This window comes from Zalophus californianus, chromosome 2, assembly GCF_009762305.2.
Source record: "Zalophus californianus isolate mZalCal1 chromosome 2, mZalCal1.pri.v2, whole genome shotgun sequence".
Taxonomy (NCBI): domain Eukaryota; kingdom Metazoa; phylum Chordata; class Mammalia; order Carnivora; family Otariidae; genus Zalophus; species Zalophus californianus.
The window spans coordinates 119,343,402-119,349,722 of NC_045596.1; the positions used below are offsets into that span (position 1 = coordinate 119,343,402).

The 6,321-nt window shown below is 37.9% G+C and overlaps 1 pseudogene; it reads left to right on the forward strand.

The window, feature by feature from the left end:
* The first annotated feature begins 254 nt into the window (after positions 1 to 254).
* LOC113925000 lies at positions 255 to 1,823 on the forward strand (annotated as a pseudogene).
* The last annotated feature ends 4,498 nt before the right edge of the window (positions 1,824 to 6,321 follow it).

A 6,321-nucleotide genomic window follows, 5' to 3' on the forward strand; every position in this document is an offset into this window, starting at 1 on the left:
TGAATTCACTCATTCAATAAATATTTACAAGTGCTTTTTATGCTAAATGATGAATATTCTGCTGAACAAAGAACACACAACATTTCTATGATGCTTGGATATTCATGGAAGAGAAGATGTTAATTAAAACCACACATGTGTAGGAAGGTGGCGTTGCCCGGCTCTCCAGAAGATGTGGTGGCGGTTGGGCCCCGGGCTGCCTGGGTGCTTAGTAGTCCCGCCGCCTCCTCCTCCTCCTCCCCCTCCTCTCCTCTATGGGCAGAGGAGGTTGTGGCAGTGGCTGGAGAAATCGGCAGCGGAGGATGGAGGAAGAAGGAGGCGGAGCGCGTAGTCTGGTCCCAGGCGGGCCGGTGTTATTGGTCCTCTGCGGCCTCCTAGAGGCATCCGGTGGCCGAGCGCTCCTCCAGCTCAGCGATGACATCCCTTTCCGAGTCAACTGGCCCGGCACCGAGTTCTCTCTGCCTATAACTGGAGTTTTGTATAAAGAAGATAATTATGTCATCATGACAACTACACATAAAGAAAAATGTAAATGCATTCTGCCCCTTGTGACAAGTGGGGATGAGGAAGAATAAAAGGATTATAAAGGCCCTAATCCAAGAGAGCTATTGGAGCCACTATTTAAACAAAGCAGTTGTTCCTACAGAATTGAGTCTTACTGGACTTATGAAGTATGTCACGGAAAACATATTCGACAATACCATGAAGAGAAAGAAAGTGGTCAGAAAGTAAATATTCACGAGTACTACCTTGGGAATGTGTTGGCTAAGAACCTTCTATCTGAAAAAGATCAAGAGGCAAATGAAAACGAAAAATCAAAAGAGATTCCCACTAAAAATATCGAAGGTCAGATGACACCCTACTATCCTGTGGGAATGGGAAATGGTACACCTTGTAGTTTGAAAAAGGACGGGCCCAGGTCAAGTACGGTGATGTACCTATGTCATCCTGAATTGAAGCATGAAATTCTTTCAGTAGCTGAAGTTACAACTTGTGAATATGAAGTTGTCATTTTGACACCACTCTTGTGCAATCATCCTAAATATAGATTCAGAGCATCCCCTGTGAATGACATATTTTGCTAGTCACTGCCAGGATCACCATTTAAACCCCTCACTCTGAGGCAATTGGAACAGCAGGAAGAAATACTAAGGGTGCCTTTCAGGAGAAATAAAGAGGAAGAGTTGCAATCAACTAAAGAAGAGAGATTTCCAGCAATCCACAAACCCATTGCTGTTGGTTCTCAGCCTATGCTCACTGTTGGAACAACCCACATATCCAACTTGACAGATGACCAACTCATAAAAGAGTTCCTTAGTGGTTCTTACTGCTTTCATGGGGGCGTTGGTTGGTAGAAATATGAATTCTGCTATGGCAAACATGTACATCAATATCATGAGGACAAAGATAGTGGGAAGACCTCTGTGGTTGTGGGTACATGGAACCAAAAAGAGCATATTGAATGGGCTAAGAAGAATACTGCGAGAGCCTATCACCTTCAAAATGATGGTACCCAGTCAGTCAGGATGGTGTCACATTTTTATGGGAATGGAGATATTTGTGGTATAACTGACAAACCAAGACAGGTCACTGTAAAACTAAAGTATAAAGAATCAGATTCTCCTCATGCTGCTACTATATATATATGCTAGAGCCTCACTCCCGTCAGTATATCCTTGGGGTTGAATCTCCAGTGATCTGTAAAATCATAGATACAGCAGATGAAAATGGACTTCTTTCTCTCCCCAACTAAAGGATAATAAAGTTTGGGGAAAGAAAAGATCATTGACAGTCATGATTTCTGTCTGACCATGTGTCTCATTGTAGAGTTCTCAGCCACTGAACCTCATCTAAAGGATCATATAAAAGGACTCTCAACCAATTTGTGAATATGTATGTGTATGTAAGAGGTTATTGATAAACTTCTAAGGCAGATAATTGTCTCACTTCTTTCATTTCTGTTGTGTCTCATGAACTGATTGTGTTTTTTGCTTGGATAATGCGATTCCAAAATAAATCTCATCCAAGCGATTTAGAGTCCAGCCTAATGAAATGTCATAATTGTACCTATTGAAAGTTTTTAATAGATTTACTATGTAAATTATAGTATATATAACTCATTAATGAACTAAAGATAATGAAGAAGGAAATTGATAGGAGGTTGTTTAAATGGGAGACCATGTAAAATATGTAAATTCTAGTGCCTGAAATCCTTTCAGCAAATTTTTATTTAGCAACCGCGCTCTACCAGGTGTTAAGCCAGAAACTGGGCACATGGTAGAGCCCTACAACATTTAAGTTTTCTTCACTTCTGTTAATCTCAAGAAATTCTTACTTGTAATAGGTTGTTTCTTACTTGTAATAGGTTGTTTCTCCTTGATGTGAATGTGTTTTCCCCCAAGGTGTGTACCTGGTGTACACAGAGATCCCTCTCTCTTGACTTAGAATGGTTTACTCCAACAAAACACACTGTGCTGGCCATTCTTTGTACCTCCCGACTGTATAATACAGATTTTAGTTCTGGACAGTTTTACAGCACAGTATTTATTTTAAAGTGAATAAAATGTTCCTAAGCAGTGTTAAAAAAAAAAAAAAAAAACACGTGTAAATAATTAATTTATAAAAACAGCTCTTCTCAACATCTCCAAGGGTCTCTGCATTGCTAAGTCTAGTAGGAAATTCTCAGTCCTGGTTTATCTGACCTATTAGCAGCATTTCACATAGTTGGTCACTCTTTCTTCCCTGAAAGAGGATTCTCCATGCCCCTAGTTTTCCTTTAGCCTTTCTCCATCTCATCACAAGGTCCCTCCTCATCTCTCAAACTCTACAGGTGGGTGTGCCCAAGGCTTTCTTCTGTTTTCTTTCACATTTTATCCTCAACTGTGATCTCATCCAGACTCATGCTTTGAATTCCGGCTGTAAGTTGAAGGCACCCAAATTATATTTTCAGTCCAACTTCTCCATTGAACTCTAGATCCCTGTATGCCAACTGCCTGCTTCATATGTCTCTTTGGGATGCATGTCTAATAAACACTTCAGACAAAACATGTCCAAAAGAGAGTTCTTGTCATTTTCCTCTGACCAGCACCTCCTACAGTCTTTCCCATCTCAGGTAGTTGGAGTTCCACTTTTGCAGTTGCTCCGGACAAAATGTTTGGTCTCATCCTTGGAATGCGTCCTATGATTTTAGGATTTAAAGTACTTTTCTAAATTTCATTTCACATTAAAAAAAATACAGAACTATTCAGCAAAGATCCAAGATATCTTTTTTATTATTTATATTTTCTGAACAGCAGTATCAGAGCAATTGAATGGAAATGGATCTCTTTTATCTTAGAAACACCTTGAAAAATCACAGTTCATTGTCCTTTAAAGGATATTGTAAGTCCATTTAAATAGGCTCCCAGAATCTGTTCCTTATTTAGGCAACATCTGAGTTGCAAGGTAATCAGCTGTAACAGAGATTTAAAGAAAGAGAAAAAGACTGCTTCAGCGATGGAGTTCAAAAAGCACTACTTAAGTCAATCTCAGCAAAAATTTTTGTGCTATTTATTTCCTCTTATTCCATTTCACCACCAAATCACAGAGTGTTTCATTGTTAACCTGCAAGTATTTACTACTTACCTCATACTAAATAAGAAATATTTTCTACTCTGATCTTAGATTGGAGTGAGATTGTATATCTGAGTATATGTACATATGTTAAAGAGATAACGAGAATTATAGATAAAGACAGAAAAAAATTAATCCAGAGAAAATGAAGGTAGTAGGCTAAACTATCTCTTTGTACAGGAGGGGTAGCTAACCACTAAAAGGCCAACTAGGGGGCCATAAGAAAGCTAAAACAAAGATACAAAGGCAGTTCTCCCATCACTTCACTCTCTGAAACCAGAGAAAACAACAATTAAAAACAGAAAGAAAGAAAAAACGATTTTTGGTGATACTAGAAAACACCACAGCCTCAACCCAGAATCTATTTAAAATAGCTACCAAATCAAAACCAAGTCAAGGATTTTGAAAGGGAACATATTACTATGCAGATCTCAGGCATCCTAAAGAGCTCCCCAAAAGTAAGTGGAAAACCAAGAAGCAGGCCGATGACCCTTGCCTGAAGCTAGGAATATGAGAAAACTTGATGAGTATCCCTGACCCCAATTCAACAGACCAAAATGGCAAAAGGGGTACAGCTAAACAAGGAACCAGTCAGACATACCACCTTTGCAGGGAACAAGTGTAGAAGAATTGACGACAGAAGGGATGATGTCAATCAGGAATGTAGCTGTGGACCCAGATCTGCTGAAGGAAAGCAAATGCCAAATCATGATGTAAAAGACCTGGGATATTCAGGCTTCTCTCTGGGTCTTAGGAACCCTGCCTGATGTAGCCAATGATCTCTGTTCATCCAGCAGGGTCTCTGGCCTTGCTCTGAGCTACAAGCATAAAGAATTTTTATTCCTGAAGCTTTTTTGCATATCTCAAAGGCAACGGCACAGACCACAGTGCAGCTCCCTGGTATACCAAATAGCCAGCAGAGGCAGCAGCAAAGAGTATTTCACCCACCGCCACCAATATCAATGGAGTTAGCTATTCCAACTGTTTGTGTGTATGTGGACTCCAATAGCACATGCCCTGCATACTTGAAAGGGGGTATTAGGTTGTATATGGAAAGGGTCAAGATAAATGAGATAGATTATTGCTAGTCAACTTGCAGATTTAACAGCATGCTAAACTGTACTCATTGGATATGCATAACCAGCAGGTTTCAAGGTGGGGGCTGGAAGTACAGAGTGAAGATCTCTCAAATACAACCAGTTTATTATAATACAACTATTTATAAAATATTTTATTTTTAAAACACAGAAAATCGAAGGCAAATGCAAAATCAGACAGGATTTGAAGGCAGCAGATAGTTATCTGTAGCAAACTTTCAGGCCTGAAAGCAAAAGAATCAACTAACTTATTTATTTATTTTTTTGGGGGGGACTAACTTATTTTTAAGGAAGAAAATTAGGTCAGCCTTAAAATTATTCATAACAATGTTAATACCAAAATATAGGGAAGCTTTCAACAAAGTTGCCATAGGAATAACATATATAACACTAAGAATTTTATAAAGGCAAACAATTTCAAAAGTAAAGAACTTGAGGAGTATAGTAACCATGAGCCTTCTGAAAATACTACTTAATGATAAAATCCAACCAAACCAGTGATGGATGGAGGAGCCAATGAAATAGGCCTGGATGGGAACACCAAACTTTTGGAATTTCATAGCATCAAACAATTCATAAAATTTATGAAGACAAAAAGTACAATACACAATGAACTGTCATAAGGTTGTGCATCAAAAAATATATATAGCACCAAAACTAATGAAGAAGAAGAAGAAGAAGAAGAAGAAGAAGAAGAAGAAGAAGAAGAAGAAGAAGAAGAAGAAGAAGAAGAATTTTATACAGTATATTTAATTAATGGATGTCCTAATTATAAACCTACTTGGCATTCCTGGAATGAATCCCATTTGGTCCTGGTACATTATATTCTAAAGACGTCATTGAATTCAGTTCACTGTTTATTTAAGACATTTGCATTAATAGTGATATTGGTCTGTGATTTTCTTTTGTACTATTTTTATAAGTTAGATATCAATATTTCATTTGTTTAAAAAAAAAGGAATGTGAAGTTTCCCAATAATTTTTATCCTTTGGAACAATTTTGTTCTTGTTCTTGTTGTTGCAGATGTTAGGGCTCTCTATCCCTGAATAATTATATATGCATCTCCTAAAAATAAAAGCATTATCACAATTTAAGTCATCTAATATCTAGTTCACACTCAAATTTCTTCAGTTGTCCCCAAAATATCTTTTATATATCTTTTATAATTTTTTAAGCCAAGATTCAATCAGTTTACATATCAAATTTGACTGGATTTTTTTTTTTTTTTTTTTTTTTGCCTTTCTTGAGGTTATCTCACTCTTGGAGATGAGTGGAGACATGTCTAGCAAGAAGTTGCTGTGGCTGAAGTCAAAGGGGTTGCTGTCTATGTTCTCTTCTAGGAGTTTGATGAATTTCTGTCTCACATCTAGGTCTTTCACCCATTTGAATTTATTTTTGTGTATGGTGTAAGAAAGTGGTCTAGTTTCATTCCTCTGCATGTGGCTGCCCAATTTTCCCAACACCATTTGTTGAAGAGACTGTCTTTTTTTTTCATTGGATATTATTCCCTGCTTTGTCGAAGATTAGTTGACTATAGTTGATCCATTTCTGGGTTCTCTGTTCTGTTCCATTGATCTCTGTGTCTGTTTTTGCACCAGTACCATAATGTCT